This window comes from Protopterus annectens, chromosome 17.part0 (genome assembly GCF_019279795.1).
Source record: "Protopterus annectens isolate FY-2018-M chromosome 17.part0, PAN1.0, whole genome shotgun sequence".
Classification (NCBI taxonomy): Eukaryota; Metazoa; Chordata; order Ceratodontiformes; family Protopteridae; genus Protopterus; species Protopterus annectens.
In genome coordinates, this window is record NC_056751.1 from 428,561,999 (window position 1) to 428,585,899 (window position 23,901).

A 23,901-nucleotide genomic window follows, 5' to 3' on the forward strand; every position below is an offset into this window, starting at 1 on the left:
CACACATCTCTATCTCATACATATATATATATATATATATATATATATATATATATATATATATATATATATATGAGCGTGTGTGTGTGTAAGTTAGCCATTGACAGTGCAAGTTATGGGCTTACATTTAACTTGATGAGCATTTCCTTATCATGTTGGCAGCTTTCAGCATTTTGTCTTGTAACTCATACACTGCTGTCTGTTCTTCACGCTGTTTCTTGAATGCTATAATTGCTGTTTTTCAGGTGTAGCCAGAAAGCATTTTTCACATCTTCTAAAAGGTGGGACACCCAATGACTGCTGAGTTACTCTCTGGAACAAAATTGGCCAAAGACAGTGTCTTACTTCAAGTTCAGACAGAGGGGTTCTGGGATATGTTTACTAACATTTAGGCCAAATCTACTGGCAACTGACAGAGGGAAACATTACATTCTCTGTTTTTCAGAAAGGCATTTTTATTTTATATCTTTAAGGAACAAGTTTTATGCTTAAAGCTGATTTTATCCCAGGATGGTGATTTTAGTTCAGCTACAGCTAGTCAAATTTATAGGAAAATATTTAGTCAGGCCATTTCTTTCATGCTGTTGAGTAATTCAGAAAGAGAGGCTAATATGTGGAGCCTATCAAGGAATGGGGAAGATGGAGGAATATTAGAGAATCAGTGATGGCATTACATTTAGACATTCAAGGATTTAGAATTAACTGAGGAGTGTGTATGTATTGCTTACTTCTAGGAATATTTTCAAGGGTGACACCTGCAGACATTTGTCATATATTTATCATGTCCGTTTTTTTTTTTTTTTTTTTGAGGAAATGTTTGTTTTCTTAATCATGTGAATAACACCCATTTGTAGCATCAGGATCAAACCATGTACAAACTCCTATCGCAAACATGAATCAAAAGGTTAAAAAACATTCTGAAATGTGCCAGTGATCATTTAAAATGTTGCGGCTTATGATGGCCAGTGGCTCTCAGACTACTGGCCTAATTCAGTTCTCTTCCTCCAGCAAAGAATGCAGTCAACTTCTCCAGCAAGTCTCCTGGCCTGCCTTGGATGGAATAAGAGGGAGATATACTGGGGTATTTTGATATTTTAAGAATCAGATCAAATTTTATTAAGGTGCTTGTAACTAAATACTTATAGTAAAACAAACGTTGGCAATATCTTGTGCTGTCACTAGTATGTTTGTCAAATGTCTGTCGCATAAGCATAACATTACTTTTCGTTTCATCATCATGACACTCAGTATGACATTTAAATGGATTGTTGTTATGAGAATGTGATGATCAGATACCAGTTTTGATGAGGGTGCTTTTGTCAGAGCCATGGTGGTGCAGCGGTAGTGTTGTCACCTCACAACAAAAGGTTCTTCCGTTTGATTCTCGGCTGGAGTGCCTTCTGTGTGGAGTCTGCATGTCCTCCCCACGGTCAAGTGGCATTCGAAAGACATGCGTGAATGGGCGTGCCTTCGTTGAAGGTTGGGCGTCGGGCTGGCACCTCGGCACCATAAAAATCGACTGCCAATCATTAGCGGACTGGAGTTTCGCTGTGGTAACCCCTAACCAGGAAAAGCCGAAAGAAGAAGAAGTAAAGTAAGAAGAAGTATGAGGGTGCTTTCGTATGAAAAAAGGCTTGGAGCCACTTGCTTAGGAGTTTGATAAGTTGTGATGCAAGACTCCAGAGACAAGTAATTGGGAAAGTTCAGAAATATCTTAAGCTGCACAGATTTTCACATGTCCCTCAGAGCTGTAAGTGGGATGCACCAGTCAGATATAAACATTTTAAAGTCACAAGGTACTGCAGAAGTTGTGCTGGATGATATTTGTAAATCATGAGGAGTGCAATGTAGTACATAGGAGTAATTTAAAATTGAAATGTGTGAAAGCAGTATAAGCTAACTCAAGGTTTTAGACTTCTGCTAATTCTGGTCTATTGGCCATTTTAACCAGATATTGTTAAGATCTCTTTTTAAGATCACTGAATAACAAGAGCAGTGACAATTTAACTAACTGCAAACTACTGCCATAGGTATTTGTATGTATGCATGTGTATACCCAGGGAATGAAGGAAGTGAAATAAATGTATGTATGCATTGCATGTTTGTATTTATGTATGTATGTAAGAATGCATATATGTATTTATCTATGTATGCATGTGTATGCCTCGGGAATGAAGTGAAATGAGCTCTTATAGGTATTTTAGACTAAGAATACAAACCAAAAGCATGTATGTAGGAAATGCAACTTATGATTGGTTAATCAGCAGGGAAGAACCTATAGGTAATTAATTTCAGAAACTAATGCACACTGCTTCAGGCCTTTCTAAGCAAATCAATGCCTCATTGGTCTGATCGGACCATACACTAATTACCCTAGATATCCACATCCTGCCCCCACCCCCATTAAGGAAACCATCTTAAAACAGAAGTGGTGAATTTCATGACATCCATGCAGATGGACAATACAGTTATGACTACTGAATCCTACACAATTGCACTTTATAAGCAATTACATGAGTGCATGGATCATGCTATCCCAAACAGAACCAAGACGCTATCCTACAAAAAAGGAAGCCAGTCTGGTGGTCCACTGCCATAAACAAACTGTACAACAGAAGGAAGAAACTGTTGCAAAAGAGAGTAAAATCCCATGAGTGGAGGAACTCTCTGGTCAGCCTCAGTAAGAAGCTGTGATCCCTGATAAAATCTTCCAAAGCTAGTTACGAAAACAAAATCACCACTGATTCTAAAGACAACCACAAAGCATTCTATAGCTATGTCAGGAATCTCAATGGCAACACTCAGATCTGCTCTGAGTTACAGCACAATGGCACTAAATATACAGACTCAACTGATATTGCCAACATCCTGGCAGATAGGTTCAGTGCTAACCTTACCCCCCTCTCACCCCCTAAAGAGCCCATCTCTATACCGGAAGAATGCAAAGTTCCTGTAATCACGGCTGCACAGGTAAAAAACACACTCTCCAAAGCCAAGAACACAGCAAGCATCCATGGGACCAGACAACATCCCAAGCTGTGTTCTACACAAACTACAGAACAAACTGGCACCCCACCTAATTACCATGTTCAATCATAGCCTCACCTCAGGCTTTATGCCTGCTGAATGGCGCACAGCAAGGGTTATCCCACTCCACAAGGGGGGAGCCACCATGGACCACGGGAACTACCGCCCCATTAGCCTGATGAGCCTGATCTGCAAGGCCATGGAATGTATCATCATGGAACTTATAAACAAAGACACTGGTAATCACCAAAATCTAGAACCTACCCAGTTTGAGTTTGTAAAAGGCAGATCATGTCTCCTAAACCTGACAGACTTCTTTGAAGCAGTCACCAAAGCCGCACACAAGGGTAAGGTGGTTCACACAGCCTATCTAGACCTTGCCAATGCTTTCGACACCATCCCCCACTCTAGAATTATAGATAAAGACACTAAACTAGGTATAAATCCCAATGTCACAAGATGGGTTGCCAACTGGCTCACTGACAGAACCCACACTGTGAAAGTAGCAGACTCCAAATCCAACTTCAGACCAGTGACAAGTGGAGTACCACAGGGTTCAGTCCTGAGTCTTCTCCTGTTTGGTATCTACTTCTCTAAAGTACAGGCTAACACAAAAGGTCTTTGGCTAACGAAGTTCACAGATGACTTCAAACTAGGAGCCATAATCGAAACTCCTAACGATGTGGACATCCTACAAAAGGGCCTCACTGAGACAGATGCCTGGTGTCAAAGCCATGGCCTCAAGCTCAATGCCAAAAAGTGCATTGTCATCCCCTTTGGTAAAAACTCTGTACCCATAAACTACAACATAGGCGGTAGTATACTTAACACCGAAAGTGTGATAAGAGACCTTGGGACACAGGTGGACAGTAGTCTCTCCTTTGATAATCACATCGCCACAGTAGTCAGGAAATCCTTCTACGTGGCACACCTCATCACAAAAGGTTTCTCATCCAGAAAAAAAGAGGTCATTGTTCCCCTCTACTCATCACTCATTAGACCCATTATAGAGTACAACACCCCTTTTGGTATGTACCTCACAAGACATCTACAACAACTGGAAAGGCTGCAGAAATACCTCACAAAGAGGATTACTGGCCTCAAACAGATGCCCTGTGCAGACCGTCTCAAAAAACTCCAGCTTTACTATGTAAATATCGCCTACTCAGAGGTGATCTCTGCCTAACATACAAAGCTATGTCAAACCCAGAGCTGTTGGACATGCTCCACTTAAAGAAATCCTAATCCCTCCGAGCTACACGCTCTAGGGACCTAAACCTTGTCACCACAATAAACAGAACATGCCGGAGGGATAGATTCCTGTCCCAGAGACTTTCCATACTCTGGAAGAAACTGCCTATCTATATCAAACAAAGCTCCTCATTAGCACTCTTCAAGAAAAATTTTGATGATCGGATGGGAAATAGGAAATTCACCCCGGGGATCACCTCTGTAGCTCTGCTCGACAGTGGCACAGGAAAATAATTTTCTTGGGTGGCAAAAGCCAGGGTTCCTTTTTGACTGGGCTTGTATAGGCCCCAGGGCCGATAGCCTAGTACCTAACTATGAACCAATGAACAACAGTGAAAGCTTTTATAGGTGCATAGGTACTTACTAGACTATTGATATGTGAGGATCTTAAGTAGCTTAGCCTTACATTCTCATGGTAGCTTTTTAGATGTTAGTTTGTATGTGAATAACCCAGAGATGGGCTGAACAAGGATATGCTGGGTCATTTACTCATAGGCTCACAGGTAAGTACTTGGCTAGCTGCTCTTGCAGGTCATTTTAAACCTAGCCAGTTTTCATTTTTGTGCTTGAAATAACCTATAGTATTTGGTTATAAACTGGCTTTACCCATCCCATGTTTGATAATTATATATTATCCCTAATGAGAACAACTGAGTTCATATCATAGACAATTTCTGGGGACCCATGCATGGGATAAAGCATTTAGGAGCTGCCTCTGTCCATTAGTAGTATAGTGGACAGTTCTGCAGTAAATTTTCTGTTTCCTATCCATAGATCTTAGTTGAGCTTGAATATGAACAGGGACCAACTTTGTTTTATGTGGATGGGGAGTTTGTTCCACAGCAGCAGTATTCTCTGCAAAATATACCTGTCCCTCCAAACAGATTGGTTGATGTTGCAGAACAGGTTTAGATTCTTAGACGGAATATTTCTAATGCCATTTGACTTGCTGGTGTGCAGTGAATCCATCGGTAGTGGGTCAGAGGATACCTTTTATGCCAGACACTGGTCACCTCTTAGCAGTCTGTAGGATACTGAGTATAGTGACAGGGCTTTAAGGTGGTCCATGTAAGACATGCTGTTTATGCCTTGGGCACGTTTAGTAAGGTATTTCTGTGGGCATTTTAATTATTGCATGTGTCTGGACAGATACATGAGGAGGGAGGCATTATATTATATTCAATGACTGGCCTAATGAGGACTGAGTAAAATGAGACAATGACATCCCAAGAGATAGACACACTCCCTTTGTTTATAATCTGTGCAATACAGAAGGACCTTCTTATAACAGACACATGTTGGTCAAAAGTTAGATCACTGCCCACATAAGTTCCCAAAACCAGAACTAAGCCAACTCTTAGTGTCATATGAACCCCGGGGACACCACTAATGACAGGTCTTTTGTAGGAGGTAGAGTTTCCAACCCCAGTATGGTAGTTCCCTGGTGTAGATGACTTAACAAAAAATATAATAATGCATTTTTGGCACTTAGCTTCAGTTCATGATTTTGGCACTAGTTATTTATTTCTGACAAACCTTCATGCAGGCTGGCTAAGTTATTTGGAGATTCAATGAGTGCTCCTAGCTCGCAGTCATCTTTAAACTTAGTCAGCCAGAGCGCTTTGGTATCGTATTTTACTTCAAAAATGTAGATGCCAAACAGGAGAGGTTCTAACATAGAACTCTGGGGGACTCCACTGCTGACTGGTCTCTTTGTGGAGGTAACTTCCCCTATTTTGATTACATGCATCCTATCTGTGAACCAGTTGGCAGTCCAGTGGGTGGCACTGAGGTTTATTCCCAGTTTATTTAGCTTTTTTACTATGCCTGAGAAGGGAATTGTATCAAAAGCTTTGGACAGGTGAAGGTATGCAGTGTGTACCATTTTGCCTTCATCCATAGCTTTGGGACCTTTTCAAAAAATTCCACCAGTTTGAATAAGTATGACCTGCCCTTGATGAATCTAAAGTAAGATGGGTCCAGTGTTTGGAGGTTCTCTATATCCATGTCGATTAATTCCATGATAAGTCTTTCCATGGCTTTGCATATAAGGCTGGTCAGACTTATGGGTCTGTAATTGTCTGGGTCTGTGGAAGATCCTCCCTTATGCAGGGGAATGAATTTAGCTCTTCTCCATTCACTTGCTACAAAGCCTGTATGGAGGGTGAGATTGAACTATGTGGTTAGGGGTGTGTCTAAATCATGCTTCATGCTATTTAAGATCCATCTAAGGATATTGCAAGACACATGAATGCAGTATTTTTAGCTTTTGATAGCACATTTAGCTTTATCAGTCTTTAAATTGCACTGAATAATGCATTCTCTCCATCAATGAATTGTTACAACTACATTGTAAGTGTAAATGTCACTGAATTGCTACAATTACATTGTAAATGTAAATGTCACTGAATTGTTACAATTACATTGTAAATGTAAATGTCACTGAATTGTTACAATTACATTGTAAATGTAAATGTATACTTCCCATAAATTGTACTTGCCAAAAGTATGTAATTGTTTTTGTGAGAACTGCTATTATCTATTCCATGTATTTTTTTTCTGCTGTTTCTATAATGATAATGGAAGCTTGTCTCCCTGGGCATCCACTGACAAATGATTTGTGTCCAGTCGGACTTTCCTGGTAAACAAATGTAAAATAAATAAATAAAAATATTTAGGACTTGGTGTTGTGTGATAGCTGGAGGTGAACCAGTTTCAGGTACATTGCAAGGGACTGAATGGAAGGGAGGAAAAAGTTAAAGTTAGATCTAAATTTATCAGCCAGTAGTTTCACTGTATCTTCAGCCTCAGTGCAGGTAACATTGTTCACAATCAGCTCAGCACATTGTTATGCTGTGCTTTTGAGTTTGCAAACATACCAAAAAAATGCCTTGCGATTGGCTGTAGTTTGGGTACCTACTTTAGCCTCACACGTGGCTTGGTGGATTTTATGAAACTCCTGAGTATTTTCTTTATTTCAGTGACAATGGCTCTAACTTTCTGGGAATTACACTTCATACTTTTTGTCAGAATCCTTTTCCTTTTATCATAAAGCTTGTTGATATAGTTTGTCTTAAATACATTTCTAAAGGTTCATTGGGTGGACTCATTTTGCTTATCAATGAAGGACAGTGATACTAAATTGGGGACAAATTTGTGGCTACCCATCCACTTGTCCAAACTATGTTTGACTAGAGTAAGGGAAGCACTTTGCTTTATGTGGAGTAGAACATGGTTCCATAGAAGTGGTATTCTCTGTGATACATATCTATCCCTCCAACATGTTCAATTTAATTTGCAAAAGAGATTGAGATGCCTTGAGTAGATGTTTATGACATCACTGGACTTGCGAAGGTGTAGTAGGTCTAACAGAACAGAATTTTTTGAAGTTCTACACATGAAGCACAGGTTGCCTCTCAGTAGCCTGTATGATACTGAGAAGTGGGATGAGGCTTTGAGACAGTCTGCATAATTTCTGTAATTTAGGCCCTCGATTTTTTTTTTTTGTCAGAAAGTGTTGTGGTTATTTTAGATGTAACAAGTGTTTGGACAGGTACATAATGAAAGGCCATTATATTCTACGACTGGCCTGATTTTATCCCTGGATCTGTTAGCAATACTTTGAAATGTAAATTGTTCAATGAAAAAGAACTTGCTTACAGCAGTTGATATGTGGTGTTCAAAGGATAATTCATTGTTGACATAGGTTCCCAAATCATTAACTATGGTATCAGTTTTCAGGGGCATATTGTCATTGTAATAGCTACAATGAAAGTCAAGCTTGCCCAGTGTTACAGTTATACACTTCTTGGCATTTAGTTTTAGTTCATGGTTTTGACACCAGCTATTTGTTCAGCACAGGTGTTATTGGAGGATCTGGGTGTCCTCTGGGGAGTTTATAATGTTACCAGGTTTGCAGTCATCTGCAAATTTGGTCAGCCACAAACCCTTAACATTGGCTATGTCCTCATAGAAGTGAATACCAAAGAGAAATGACCCATGGACTGAACCCTGGGGACACCACTAATGATAGGTATTTGTATGAGGTACAACTGCCAACCCCAACTTCCTGCATTCTGTTTGTGAGCCAATTTGCTATCCAGTGAGTTACATCGATCGACATTCATCTGGGAGAGTTTATCTAAGATGCCTGAGTGCGGGATGGTGTTGAATGCCTTTGCAAGGTCTAGATATGCAGTGTACACTGTTTTGCTCTCATCCATTGCTTCAGTAACTTATTAAAAGAAGTCAACCAAGTAAAGTAGACAGAACCTGCCTTTGATGAATTTGAATAGCGTTGGGTTGAAAGTTTATGTTCTGGTTTCCCAACAGCTTATTTTAGCCAGCATTCTGTAACATGACAAGTCCTATTAGCTGCAAATGCCTGCTTTCAAGGACATTTTTAGTGTAAATGGAGGCTAATGAAAAACAAACAATTACACCAAATTTAATCTATTTACAGCTCCACTAAGCTGTATTTTCAAGAAATGCTTACATCAAATGTACCCATTAAATAACTAGACTTTGCAGACATTAATGATTCTGGAGTCATTATGCATTCTTATGGCTGCATTATCTGTGCTTACTTTTCACTGTGAGGTACTGTGACTGATTTGTTTTTATTTGTTAGTTAACCAGGTAAACCCACTAGACAAAAGTGCTAATTTTCAGGTGTGGCCTAATGAAATCCATGTCCATTACCACAGTAGCTGGTAGTCTTAATACCATACTAAAGTGCCACACTAACTGAATGTTGTTTCGTTTGCTGATGACATATTGGCAGCAAATGCCTATAGAACATTAGCATCATTTCCAGAGGGTAAAACAAGCCCTTTTGCTGTACTATTGTTGTGACACAGGATTATGGGTCAGACCTGTGACTGTAACACTTACATCCATTCCCCAAATAAAAAGGGGTTGACCCATCTTACCCCTTGTTAACTAACATAAAAGACATCAAAACCACTACAACCTGGAGACAAAAATAAACCTCAGTTGTGTCACCCTGGGGCTCACAGCAGATTTGTAAAACTGCTGTTTTTGTCAGAGTTTAAAGCATGTATTATGAGCCACTAGCATGTATCCCCTACATATATATGGTGTTTGTGTGTGTGTGTGTGTGTGTGTGTGTGTGTGTGTGTGTGTGTGTGTGTGTGTGTGTGCGTGTGTATGTGAGCCATCAGAATGGTGAAGCACCTGTATGGTAAATGGGGACTCACTGATAGCAAATCACTGGCTCTCAGTTCATCAACCTCTAAGAGATATAAGACCAGAAGGTTCTCCTGTTGCAGGTCTCTGGCATTGACAGGATGTGAGGTGAGTGTGGAAGTGCATGGTATCAAAAGATAAAATATGTGTATGTGTGTGTGTGTGTGTGTGTGTGTGTATATATATATATATATATATATATATATATATATATATAAACATATATGTATGTATATAATATGCATGTGTGTGTGTGTGTATTTATATATATATATATATATATATATATATATATATACACACACACACACACACACACACACACACACACATGTGCGCACACAGACATATTCATGGATATATTGCCTCTAATGGTACATATACACACAGGTATAGACACATATGTTATTGCCTCTTAATGCAGCAGTAGATTATCGAAAAGACCAATCAGTTGTGCCTCACAACATACCCACTATTTGTAAGTATGTATGTATGTATACATGTGCACTTATCTCTTCATACTTATTTATAACACACACACACACACACACACACACACACACACACACACACACACACACACACACACACACACACAGTACAAATTAAAAGGCTTGTTCACATTTTTTTTTCAAAATATGTAGGAATGACATCAGTCAAAGAAAAGTACTAAATTCACTGCAAAATGAATAGTGTATCAGTGCTATTCATAGATTTTCACAGTATGCAGTGACACATTACATGACACGCAATATGTAAAGAGAAAATGGTTCTCTGTTTTGCAGTGACTGACAACTTAGTAGAGATGTTTTTTTTTTTTTCAAACTGCACATAAATGCAGCAATCTATGAGCACTAATTGCTGAAGATATAAATCGGTGAAGGATGGTGCATACTCTGCCATCATGTACACTACTGATGGATCGTAGAACATCATGTTCGTAATCGGCCATGGCACACACTGTCTTTATGACAAGTTGCCCATTAGGACTATCATGATGTTGCTGTTTGCTTTTGTTGTACCGTTGCATGGCTGAATGCTCATTAATTGCCTCACTGACTTCCTTATATAGTGCAGTTTTGCTAAACAAAAATTCAGACACAGTTATGGAGACTGACTGTGAATACCTATATATATATATATATATATATATATATATATATGGTTCCCATTCAGAAGCCTGAAACATCATAAGCCTGAAAATCAAAATCCTGAAACCAAAAGCCTGAAAATTCAGAATACTGAAAACTCAAAATCCTGAAAGCCCAAAATCCTGAAAGACCAAAATCCTGAAAACACAAAATAGACATACTGATGTCATTGTGGCTTTGCTATTGTTAGCCCTGTGGTGTTAGGTCATGCGTTGGGGTCAGGTAAGTGTGCGGTTAGTTTTATTTTAGGGTTAGGGGCGGTTTAAGTGAGTTAGGGTTAGGGTGCAGGTTAGGCATGTATGCAATAGTGACAAATATTGGGGTTAGGGGCGGTTTAAGTGAGTTAGGGCGCGGGTCAGGTGAGTGTGCGATAGTGACGGACCTTAGGGTTAGGGTTAGGGTCAGGGTCAGTTGGTAGATATTAGTGTCTTTATAGTGACATATTAGCATTATTTGTGTTTTCAGGATTTTGAGTTTCAGGATTTTGGTCTTTCAGGATTTTGGGCTTTCAGGATTTTGAGTTTTCAGTATTCTGAATTTTCAGGCTTTTGGTTTCAGGATTTTGATTTTCAGGCTTATATATATATATATAATCTATCTGTATAGATATACGCCATCACACTCAGTCATTTAGAAAACATACACTTGTACACTGTGTGTGTGTGTGTGTGTGTGTGTGTGTGTGTGTGTGTGTGTGTGTGTGTGTGTGTGTGTGTGTGTGTGTGTGTGTGTGTGTGTAGACAGATATATAGATAGATCAATATACAGATATAGATATGCATATATAACTACATATGCACATTATATTCTGATTAATTCTTTGGGTAGAGAAAGTGTTTCTGGCATCAGAACTTGCAAGCTATGAATTACTATACTACAAGTTGTAAAACAATAATCACTCTTTAATATGCTTTTTGATCATCTCTCTAATGCACAGAACAGAATGCCATTTCAGTTGCTGGTAAAAGTACTTTTGTATTAACCTTTATTCCTATGTAAGTAAAGCCACTAATATGTGGCTCTATAGAAAAGCCACTAATATGTGGCTCTGACATCATTTTTTTAGTTGTGGTTGTGATGAGCAGAGTAGGGTAAACCAAGAAATACATAAAGGCAGACAATATACATAGTATTCATGGACAATTTAAAGTAACTAGCCAAACAACATGCCCTTGGGAGGTAGCAGGAAACAGAAGTACTCAGAGAAGAGGTACATGGATGTAAGAAGAATAGAAGAATATGCAGGGTTAACACAGACAATAACCAAAGGTGAGGATTGAACTCTGGCGGTGTGAAGGTACAGTGATGACTCCTGTGCTACCATGCCATTGAAAATATAAGAGAGAGCTCAATTCACTGAGCACCTTAAATCGTGGAAATGTTATCCCTAATGTATATCACAAAGCAGAAAAAAATATTGTTCATCTGACAATTGTGTTCCTGGACTGTGGCTTGTGAGCATCTCTAACCTTTGTGCATTCCTCATCAGGTGGTTTACTTTTACGTTTAAAAATATTGTTCATCATGGAAACTATATTGTACATGTCCCATCCTTGATGTCATATACAAAGTAGCTTCTTTCAAAATCAATAATCAGGAAATCCATCTAGCACAATGTAATCCATGACTTCAACAATTACCACCTGCTTGCCTAGAAATTCATTCATTTTTTAGAAATTATTCTCATGTTGCAAACAGTGGGTTGTAAAATGAGTAACAAAAAAAAACATACATCCTACCTCACAGTAAATAGGGACCTCAGTTATCAATAAGCATGCCTTTTTTAATGATCAGTGTTGTTGTTGTTGGTCTTTCGGCTTTTCCTGGTTAGGGGTCGCCACAGTGGAACTCCGGTCCGCTAATGATTGGCAGTAGATTTTCATGAACGCCGAGGTGCCAGCTCGACGTTCAACCTTCAGCAAAGGCACGCCCATTTACGCGTGTCTTTTGAACGCCCACCCAACCACGGGCAGGACATGCAGACTCCACACAGAAGGCACTCCCCGCACTCTAGCCAAGAATCGAACGGGAGAACCTCTTGCTGTGAGGCAACAACGTTACCGCTGCACCACCGCGGACACCTCTATACAAATTTAATTTTATGGGACATAGTTCTCATACTCTTCTATATCTTCTCATACAACTGGTAAGCCAAATAAAAGCTCTTCTTGATAGCACTGGAAACATGTTCTCACCATTTATTTTAGGAATAAAATGTTTTTATGTGGGAATCAAGGTGGGGATTTGTTTCTTCCATCTTTAATTTCATAACAGGTCTTGAATTAGCTGAACCAGGATTGGTGACCCAGAAAAGACCCTTTCTGGGATTCATAAAGAATCACACCTTGACTAGTAAGACTGGCCCGCAAAAGGGTCTGTTTCTATGATCGCTGAATATGTGCTTCAGAGATATGCTAGTGCCACAAGAAAAGGCCTCACTATCGGCCAATATGCCTGTCTCTGAATTAACTTTAATTACTATGAGTGCTACTCAGCATTTTCCTACAGTAAGCATGTCTGGCAGCCTATGCATTGCACTGGCACAGGTGCCCCATCCCAAGTTACAGTCCCACAGACACATATATTCAAACACAAATATGCCATATCAACATGCTTTTGACCAGTCCCTGAGGATGCAGAATGTCCCTTATGTATCCTCTGTATTTTGTCCCTGCACCTCGCAAACCTCAAATGATTATAGGCAGTCAGTAATTCCAGATGTTAAGAGTTTCACTCTATTTATTGTTCTGAAACTACATTATTGTGCTAAACCTATTGCTCTATTAATTTTTTAAGTGACCCTATGTAATATTTAAGAATTATCCCTGGTGTTGTCTAGTGTTCCTCCTGGCTTTGTCTTTAGCATGGCTGTTTAGAGGATGGTGTTCCTCACCAAATGGACACACCCTCCTCCTTCTCAGCTGTCCCTGATTTTACCCTGCTCTGTTTATTGACTATTATAGTCAGTCAATAATGCCAGCCATTAACAGCTTTATACTTCTCATAGTTTAGAAAGTAGACAGCCTTTAAGCCCTCTTCAGTTAGTATAGAGAAGTAAAGCTATGGATTAGTAATGTGGTGCTTCTTGTGCCAAAGATATGGGTTTTGAAGCATTTCCCCCATTTTAATGTCACGTATTTAAGTGACTTAAAGTACTATGTAGGATGTACCCCTGATGTCTAGTGGTAGTGCAGATGACTAAATCTTTACTAAAAAGGTATTTGTGCGTGCTAAGTGTGCAGGGTTCAAATCCTTTATAGTGCCTTTAGGGCAGTATTTAAAGAAAGTCTCTGGTGTCTAGTGCTTTCCCGCCTTATATATACATACCTCTCAACCTCTCATAGGTTCATAGGTTGGTACTAGGCTATCAGCCCTAGGGCCTATACAAGCCTAGCCATAACAATTCTCTGGCTATTTCTTCCCACAGTATTTACTTCCCTGGACCTCAGTCTAGCAGCGTGACTGATGTGATCCTCGGGGTGAATTTCCTATCTCCCATCCAGTCATCAAGGTTCCTTTTGAAGAGGGCCAAAGAGGCACTCTGCTTGACATATATGGGCAGTCTATTCCAGAGTCTGGGGAGTCTCTGGGTCAGGAACTTATCCCTCCAGCATGTTTTATTCATTGTGATGACAAGGTTTAGATTCCTGGAGCATGTGTCTCTGAGGGACTGGGATTTCTTTAAATGTAGCATGACCAACAGCTCTGGGTTTGGCATGGCCTTGTATGTTAAGCAGAGATCGCCTCTGAGTAGATGATATGCGACAGAGTATAGGTTGAGTCTTTTTAGATGGTCAGCATAGGGCATCTACTTTAGGCCTGTGATTCTTTTAGTGAGATATTTCTGCGACCTTTCCAGTTGTTGCAGATGTCTTGAGAGGTACATACAAAACGGGGCGTTGTATACTATAATGGGTCTAATGAGGGATGAGTACAGTGGGACAATGACCTCTTTTTTTCTGGATGAAAAGCCCTTAGTGATGAGGTGTGCCACACAGAAGGATTTCCTGACTATTGTGGCGATGTGGTTATCAAAGGTGAGACCATTGTCCACATGTGTCCCTAGGTCTCTTATCACACTTTCAGTGTTTAGTGTACTGCCACCTATGTGGTAATTCACAGGTACATGTTTTTTCCCCAAAGGGGATCACTATACATTTCTTGGCATTGAGCTTGAGTCCATGGCTCTGGCACCAAGCATCTGTTTCTGTAAGGCCCTTTTGTAGAATATCCACATCATTTGTTGATTCAATAATGGCTCCCAGTTTGCAGTCATCTGCAAACTTTGTTAGCCAGAGTCCCTTAGTGTTGGCCTGTACTTCAGAGAAGTAGATGCCAAACAAGAGCGGTGCCGGGACTGAACCCTGAGGTACTCCACTTGTCACTTGTCTGGAGCTGGATTTGCAGTCGGCTACTTTTATAGTGTGGGTTCTGTCAGTTAGCCAGTTGGCAACCCATCAAGTGATGTAGGGATTAATGCCCAGCTTAGTAAGTTTATCTATGATTCCAGAGTGGGTGATGGTGTTGAAGGCCTTGGAAGGTCCAGATAGGCTGTGTGGACCACCTTACCCTTGTCCACAGCTCTGGAGACTGATTCGAAGAAGTCAATCAGGTTCAAGAGACAAGATCGGCCCTTCTCGAACCCAAACTGCGTGGGGTTCAGTATTTGAAGGTTGCTAGTGTCTTTGTTTATACGTTCCATGATAATACGTTCCATGGCCTTGCAGATCAGGCTCGTCAGACTGATGGGGCGGTAGTTCCCGGGATCCAAGGTGGATCCCCCCTTGTGGAGTGGGATAACTGTAGCTGTGTGCCACTCAGTGGGCATGAGTCAGTGCAAGAAATCTGGACAAACCCAGAAAGAATGGGGGGGACAAAGGCCCAAAAAAGGGACGAATTTAAATATTGCTCCTATAAACTTATATAGTTGCTAGAATTACAGGTTTTGCACAATTTTGTATATTCTGAAAGATATAAAGTCTGGAACTCAAATATCTGTCATTGTTTAGTATTACTTAGTGACTTCAATCTTCAGTGATTTTCCAGAAAACCACAAATGGTATGATGAATAGACCAAAAATTTGAGGCACAAATCTGTACATTCTGTGACAACCTGTACAGTTGAGAGGTATCTAGCAAAGAACCTGTTCCATTTACTTGTTTAAGTGCCTTTAGGGCAGGATATAATGAGTATCCCTGGTGTCAAGTGCTTCCCTAGTGAACATCTTTTGCACTGCAAAACCTGTTGTTCTATTACATTTTTAATTGACTGTAATGTCACATTTCAATCTCCCCTGTTTTCTTGGGTCCCCTACCTGATACTGCAGGATTTGCTTGTTAGTACAGGGGAGTGAACAGGTATGACCTGCCCCCCCACATATATAGACACACACACACACACACACACACACACACACACACACACACACACACACACACACACACACACACACACACACACAAACACACACATATCTACCCTACCTATCCCCTAACTAATTATTGTGACCACCCAGACAGACAAACAGTCACACGTCTGTTCAGACACATTTGTAGATCATAGTGTATGCAGCATGTAAAACTCACACGTCACTAAAACATTCAGTGGTATTTTAAAGTGTGTGTACATACTCCCACTGTAATATTACCATGTAGTTATATAAGCAGTTAAATCATTTGAGACCCATAATCAGGATATCACTATAGTAAAATTGTAAGAATGTAGTGATATATGTTTGATTTGACTGCACGAGGTAGGGAATTAGTAATGGGGAAATACAAGGGCAGTAATGTTATACTGATAGGTACAATTTCATTGGGATTGTAAATTATAGAGAAGATAAGATTTAAAATAAGAAGGGCTCTTGCTAATAGTGTTACAGGTGCAGGATGATTTGCTTCAGAGATATGTCTTCAAAGAGATTTTAAATTATAAATACAATTAGGTATTTGTAATATCTGATGGGATCCAGTTCCACAGCAACATATATAGTGCATAGGTAGTCAACATTATGATTTTTAGATTTTTGAGTGAGTACAATGTGTTGGTTTAGTGAGTGCAGTTATCTGTTGGTGGTGGAAGGTATACTAGTTTAATAACTCACTGGTGGCAGGGCATATGTCTGTGGTACAGAGGATGCTGTGGGCAGTCTTAATATGAAAAATGTGTATAGATTAGATAGTTTCTAAAGGAGTGAAGTGCCACACTGTGATGTGTTCAGTTAATATGGTTACCTGCAAACATTATAGTTTTTTATTATAAGACTGTTTCAATTTATCTAGCAAAGAGGACTGTAGGTTAGTGAAAATTGATGAGGCATGCAGGAGACCAGGGAACACACAGGGCTGACCTATTGTCTTAATGTCAAAGTTAAAGGAACCTTTATTGACATTTAGACACCACAAGTGAAGTCTAAATGAAATTATGTGCATTAGAATATGTGTAATGTACATATTCTGTTAGGAATGGCTTCATTTTATAAAGAACTCCAGGTTTATAGTTAGTTTTTTGAACAAAATGTTGGATGTGCTGATTGAATCTCAATCAGTGGTCTATTATTATTCCAAGTACTTTATTGTTTTGTGTTACCTCAGTTTTAGTATTATTGACTTGATAAGATGCAATAATTTGATTTGTGGGACAGAGGTGAAAATATCGTTATTTGAGATTTATCTGGATCATGGAGTAGTTTAAATTATTCCAGAGGGATTTCAGTTTTTGCAAAGGAATGCTGTAGATAATCTTGGAGCTGTTTGACTGAAGAGGCAGAAGGTATTACTGATGAGTTATTGATCAATAACGTATTGAATGCTAGTCAAGACCCTCTTGTAATCTGAAGCTCTGCAATGTCACACTGTATCCATCTAATTTTTTGTTGTTTGTTAACTGGGTGAGGTGGGCTGGTGTTAATTATGACCCTTTTCAGGCACTATCCCAAGCTAATTGGTAATGCAAAGTTTCAAAACACTCAAAGGTCCAAAGCACTCCAACAGCATACAAACAATAGAAGATAACACAGACAAATAAAGACATGGCTGCAGAAAAAATTATCAGTGAGTTATTAGCAGACTGAGGAACCTATATGCAAAGTAAGCCACATGTATATACCGTATTGCCCCGAAAATAAGACCGGGTCTTATACTTTTTCCTCTGCCGAAATATGCATTAGGGCTTATTATCAGGGGATGACTTATTTACCCCCCGTACAACAATCTACATTTATTCATTTACTCATGTACAAAAATCGACATTTATTCATGTACATGAATTGACATTTATTTATCTGCAAAAATCGACATTTAGTCATGTACACAAATTTAAATTTATTTGGTACTTCCGGTATTGGGCAACAGTTCTAGGTAACGAGTTAACAGTTGTGTGAGAATTCTACATGAACAGTGCAACAAACATTTCAACTTCCGAATATCTACACCTTGGCTTTCACAGTGTAATATTTCATGCTTAACAGAAAAGTGCAGAAAAATCTCAATACATGTGTATTGGAGGAGGAGGAGACTAAAACAGGTGAATAACTGCCACTTTTTGAGTGGTGATGCTTTCTTTATTCCTTACACAAACCGTAAGAGAAGAATGATGGAAAGTCATAAAAATGAAGTCTGGGAACTAGTGGCCTTACTTTGTAATTACCCCTTGATAATGAAACGTTACCTTAATACAATAAAGTCAAAGCTTGCCAGCAGCTGAAAGCAGAAGCAATCCATTCTGTTGCCCTGATAATGGAAAAGTTATTCAAATACAGTCATGTCATCTTTTTCTGGAACATTGTCATAAGTCTCCAACCCCTGAATTCCAGCCTGAATTTCTTGCAACTCCATTTCCTGTAGAACCTTTGGCCCCAATCTGTCATGCCTAGCAAAAGAGCTCTCCTTAAATGAGCACCACTTGCCATGTAGCCTGCTTGTAGTGCATTGACAACACAGCTGTCAGTGATTTTATCCCATGAATTCTTCATCCAAGTCACAACATCTTGCAGGCTAGGCTTCACAAAGTTTCCATGCTGATTTCTCTCCATTCTATTTTCAATGTAGTCATTGAGTTCCATGTGCAAATGGTCCTTGAATGGCTTGTTTATTGCAATATCAAGAGTCTGGAGATAGGCAGTCATTCCTGCGGGAATCATTATTTGATCTATTCTTCTCTGTGCAAGGAATTTCTTCAGCTCTTTAGCGCGGTGAGTGCTGGCTGAATCCCAGGCTAGCAGACCTCTGTCGCCAACATGCAAAACAAGTGGCAGCATTACATCGACCCACTTCCATATAACTGCTTGTGGGCACCAGGCTTTTTTGGTTTCAAGAATGTAAATGCCTGAAACATGTTCAGTCTTATCTTTCTTGCCCTTACTAATGATTAGAGGTGGGGTTTTCTTTCTATCTAGACAAATTGACAAAATACAGGTAATACGTGCACTTTCGTAACCAGTGGAGGGAATGTAGATTGACGAGGCACCCCTCTGATCAATTGTTGTTTGAGATCCTTGGCCCATAAACGCTGCAGTTTCATCCATAGCAGTCATGTTGGTGAGTTGTTATTTAGAAAAGTCGATGCCATCAACAAAGGACTTGAATGCAAGTGCATGTTTAATAACTTCAGTATCTTCCAGCTTGAACAGTGTTGTTGATCTTCTTAGAGACAGTTCATATCACTGAAGGACGCCATCCAGCCAATGTTGTGATGCTTTGAATTCTTCTGGGGATATATCTAACTGTGGTGCCATTGCAAGAGCAAATGCTTGAATATCAGCCCTGCACACAAACAAAGCCTCTGCTCTCCTGTTAGCAATCCATTCACAGATGATGTCTTCCAGCTCAGGAAATAATGGTTGCCAACCTGATCCACACTTGCACTTCTTAGCATTTCCCTCGTCGGCCTGTTGACTGAGGTTATCATATGCTGCCTGCCATTTTTGGACCATTCAGAGATCCAACTTCTTCTCTTTGCAGAAAGCCATCAGATTCTTTCCCCAGGAGTCCTCCATGATTCCCTTCTTGTACTCGACGGAATAGCTCTTTCTTTTTGCACTCATCTTGTCTGGGGGGGGGGGGGTAATTGAAGACTTGCGAGACGGGAGTGGCAACACAAAATGGTGACGGTTAAGAAGACACAACCACACCCATTCATTATCAAGTGCGCACATTTTACGTGCGTTGTCTGTACTTTGACCAATCAAAGTACACTTGCCAGTGTTTATGGGCCAAGGATCTCAACCATCAAATGTGAGTGAGGATTAGGGTTACAGTAAGAATCGTGGAGGACTCCCGGGAAAGAATCTTACGACTTTCTGCAAAGAGAAGAAGTTGGGTGTCCAAATGGTCCGAAAATGGTGAACAGAGTACTATAACCTCAGTCAACAGGTGTCAATAATATTATTATTTTATAATTCAACACGTCCATCGTGTGTTGTTGACGATCTTAACTGGGGCTTATTTTTGGGGTAGGGCTTATATCATGACCACCCTGGAAAACCATGCTAGGCCTTATTCTCTGGTTAGGTCTTATTTACGGAGAAATTAAGTAGTTACAAGAGATGCAGAAAAAACCCCAGTTTAGGAGTAGTACAAATGTCTGATAGAGGATTACAATTCAGGTAGTTGTAAAGGAGGAAACAGGATTAACAGTACTAGCATTAATTTCTTAGAACAGTTTAGAATTTCAAGTAAAAAACTGTAATCGAACTTGTCACATGCTAAAACAGCTTCTACTTACTCCGATATGAGAAAGCCAGAAATCTTAAATTTTAAAGAAGATGGACCAATATAGTTAGAATATGTTACAAAGTAAAAGAAAAAAATACATATTACATCTTTTGCGGCAAACACAATCATGATGTGCACATACTGTAATTTAGTACACATTTTTGGCACACACAGCTTTACCAAGGAGCCCTTCCTTGTGGCCATCAGTGGATCTCACTTTTTTGTTTGCCCTTCATTCAGAAGGGGCCTTGTTTATCCCCCCCAAGTATTCAACATTTTCATTCCAGTACTGTAAAATCACAGTGTAGTAATAATTCCTAAACTCTTCAGTACGTAAGTTTTTAACATTGCGAATTAATATAATTTCCTAGCCATCCACTACTTCTGGTACAGTTGTGAGACAGCCTCCTCTGTGATGGTGTCCTCAGAAGCCAGGTAGACTGCTATGACTACAAGGTTCTGCAGTCAGCTACCATGTTGAGACAAAATGTGGCTAGAGTGCTTTCCTTCAGCTTTCCTTAAGCCCATTATATCCAAACAGAGAAATACAGTTTTATTGCACTGCAGTATTCCACATTTAATATGGCATATGCACACTTCCATCTACAGAATGGCAGCATGTTCTGAATGTATGTAAGATTTCAGACAAAGAATGTACTTAACCAAAATCATGAGTGAGATTTCACCAAATATTGCATCTTTATTTTTTACACCCTCCCCATTGTTTGCAATTTTTTTTGCCTTTGTGTCTGCTGAAAATTAAGCCTGTCTATCAGAACTGATAGACATAACTGAATCTATTCATTCCCCCATGCTACATATCCCTAGCATGGAGTTGACTTGACTACTTGACTAGAGGGTCTATAATACAGGCAGTAATGGAGGTGTTTTGTTCGTGACTGACATCTCGACAATGATGGCATTTCTACTGAGGTTCTAATATTGCCCCTGTTGGTGGAAATGAACATCATGTCTTACACTGTCCCCATGTCTCCCCAAGATGGGCAGACTAGCATAAGCTGCTCACACTCACCCAAAGGTGTAGCTAGCTATTCTTGTTCCCAGTGCCGTTCCGTGATCTGGCAACTCCCTTCAACTTTAGACTTTGCAGCAAACTGCTTGCTATATTTCTAGCAAGCTGCTGTTCTTGTTAATCCCACACAGAAGGTGGCATTGTTCTAACTGCAAATGCTGGTATTACATTGAAGACCATTCAAGAACTGCCGATAACACAGTCTAATACCTGGTGTTGCCTCCTTTGTCCCACCCTGGCTATGCCTCTGCTCCCACTTTCACCTGCCCATTGTTTGCAGTACCTTAGCCACCATTCAGACTTCAGTCTTCTGAGCTGTCAGCTTTATCCCCCTGCAACACACTGCTCTCTCTCATTTGTAACATAACAGCAATCTAGGAATAATCAGCATAGCAAGATCACATGACCAGTTGCATTTACCATGCAATTCACATGTTTCAAAAGAGGCCAATGAAGATGATCTTTAAGGTCATAGTAATGCAAACAACAGCATTGATCTGAGTGTCCCAGGATTCAGTCTTGAGAGTTTTAAGGCTACTTTGGGTCTTAGTAATATATAAGTACAAAAATGCTTATAGTCTTAGGAACTCCTGCTGCTTTTCCCCTCAGGTATTCACAAAAGGATAGTCTCCCTGGCTTCACTGGCTACTTTAAACTTTTGATGTATTTATTTGTTTACTGGGTAACAGAACTAGTTCATCTAACTTTTCCAGACACATTCTGGGTCACAAGCGCAAGGATAAGGGAAAAAAATATGGACAGTTTAGAGCGGCCCGCTAAATAGCATGCTTTTGTGAGGAAAACAAAGAAAACCCACAGAGACAACATTCAAATTGCAGTAATAAGAACTGAGGATTCAACCTGATTTCCTGGAACTGTGAGAGAAGACAGTTTAACCACTTAGCCAGTTACTAAGAGACTTGAATTAATGGCTTTGAATTGTTTATTTTTATTTATTTTTCTTTTATTTTATTTTTAGTTTGCTTTTGTTTACAGAGTGTGTCTGACTGGGTTTAGTCAAAAACCCCTTTTCAGTGGAGGCCTGAGGAGAAAAGCTCCAACATATTACAAATATTTATAAACAGACATTCAGTAATATACATGAACAGACATTAAATAAGACACATTAAGGATTACACATACATTTGCTACTAAAAGGTAACTGTTAACGGTACATAAGATGCTTATTCGTTAGTAGATGTTGAAGGGTCTATATTACATCGTCGACCGCTTAGGTTGTCGAACGCCTAAACGTCGACACCTAAATGTCGACAGCTTAAAATCGTAAATGGACATTTCCACACAGAGAAACAATGCCATTTGCCAAAGTAAAAAAAAAAATTTAAACAGAAATCAAGTGGGGGTGTGCCCCACACACACCCCTAATTAAATATACCAACTCTGAGATCGCTCTGTGTTGTTAACAGGACAAAATTCATGTAATGGCTAAACAACTTGTTTCCCTGTGTGGAAAAGGTCATCTGCGATTTTAAGTTGTCGACGTTTAGGTGTCGACAACCTAAGCAGGTGACTATTTAATATAGACCCGATGTTGAACACTGAGCATTTGAAGAGGTGTGTTAGTGGGTGTGTGAAGCTGATACTAGATCATGTGATTAGTGCTTAGAAATTCCAAGAAATGGAGGTGAGATAAGGAACTAGGCTGGGCAGAAAATGTTGATATTGTAGTTCAGAGATAGGGTATTAAGCAGGTTTAGAGGGAGTTATATATGGACATCACACTGTTTACATTAGAAGTACAGAGGTCGAGTGGTGTGCAGTGTCACAAAAGTATGTCTATGGATGTGGGATATTAGTAAAACTATTTGGGATTGGTGAAGAATAGTTGTGGGGCATAGGATTTTGAGTGAAGAGAAATGCCTTGGTGATATGGCAGGATGAAGATTACAAAGGCATTTATACTCAAGATGTACAGGAACAGATCCATTGATTTTATTTATCTATTCATTTACAGACATTTGATTACCAGGAAAGTCCAACTGGGTAGGAGCGCATTCTCAGTGGAGGCCTTGGGAGAAAAGCTCCAAAGTATTACAAAATATTTTAAGAACAATAATTTCGCAATCTTTAAAAAAAATACTAAAAACTGCAGTTTAAATAATTATACAAAATTCAGACATAATGTGAAAATATTGGTTAAGAATAGCTACAGGTTATATGACAACAATTTAATATTTAGAAAAATGTTATCAAGTTTATTGAGAAATTAAATGTAAGTTAGTATAATACAAACAGGAATTGCAATATGAAGTGAGAGAAAGATAGGTGTATGGTATATTTAGAGAGAAGAAAGAAACGTGGTGGACTCTTAGCAGGCAACAGTAACACACCAGTGCGGCAAAAAAATAATGGCATAAATAATCTAAAACGATGTAAAAACTTTGTTCAAATGCTGTACACCTTTGTGATATATTTAGAGAGGAAGACGAGAGAGAAATTGATAGAGGTAAGGAAGCGAGTGAAGGAGGGAGAGTAAGAAGGTGTAAAGTATGAATA

At 39.5% G+C, this 23,901-nt stretch overlaps 1 protein-coding gene across 3 annotated transcripts in view; it reads left to right on the plus strand.

Moving 5' to 3' along the window:
* SPIB (Spi-B transcription factor) overlaps positions 1-23,901 on the plus strand; it is a 122,443-nt gene that overhangs the window by 27,021 nt on the left and 71,521 nt on the right. The gene's annotated exons all lie outside the window — the stretch shown is intronic.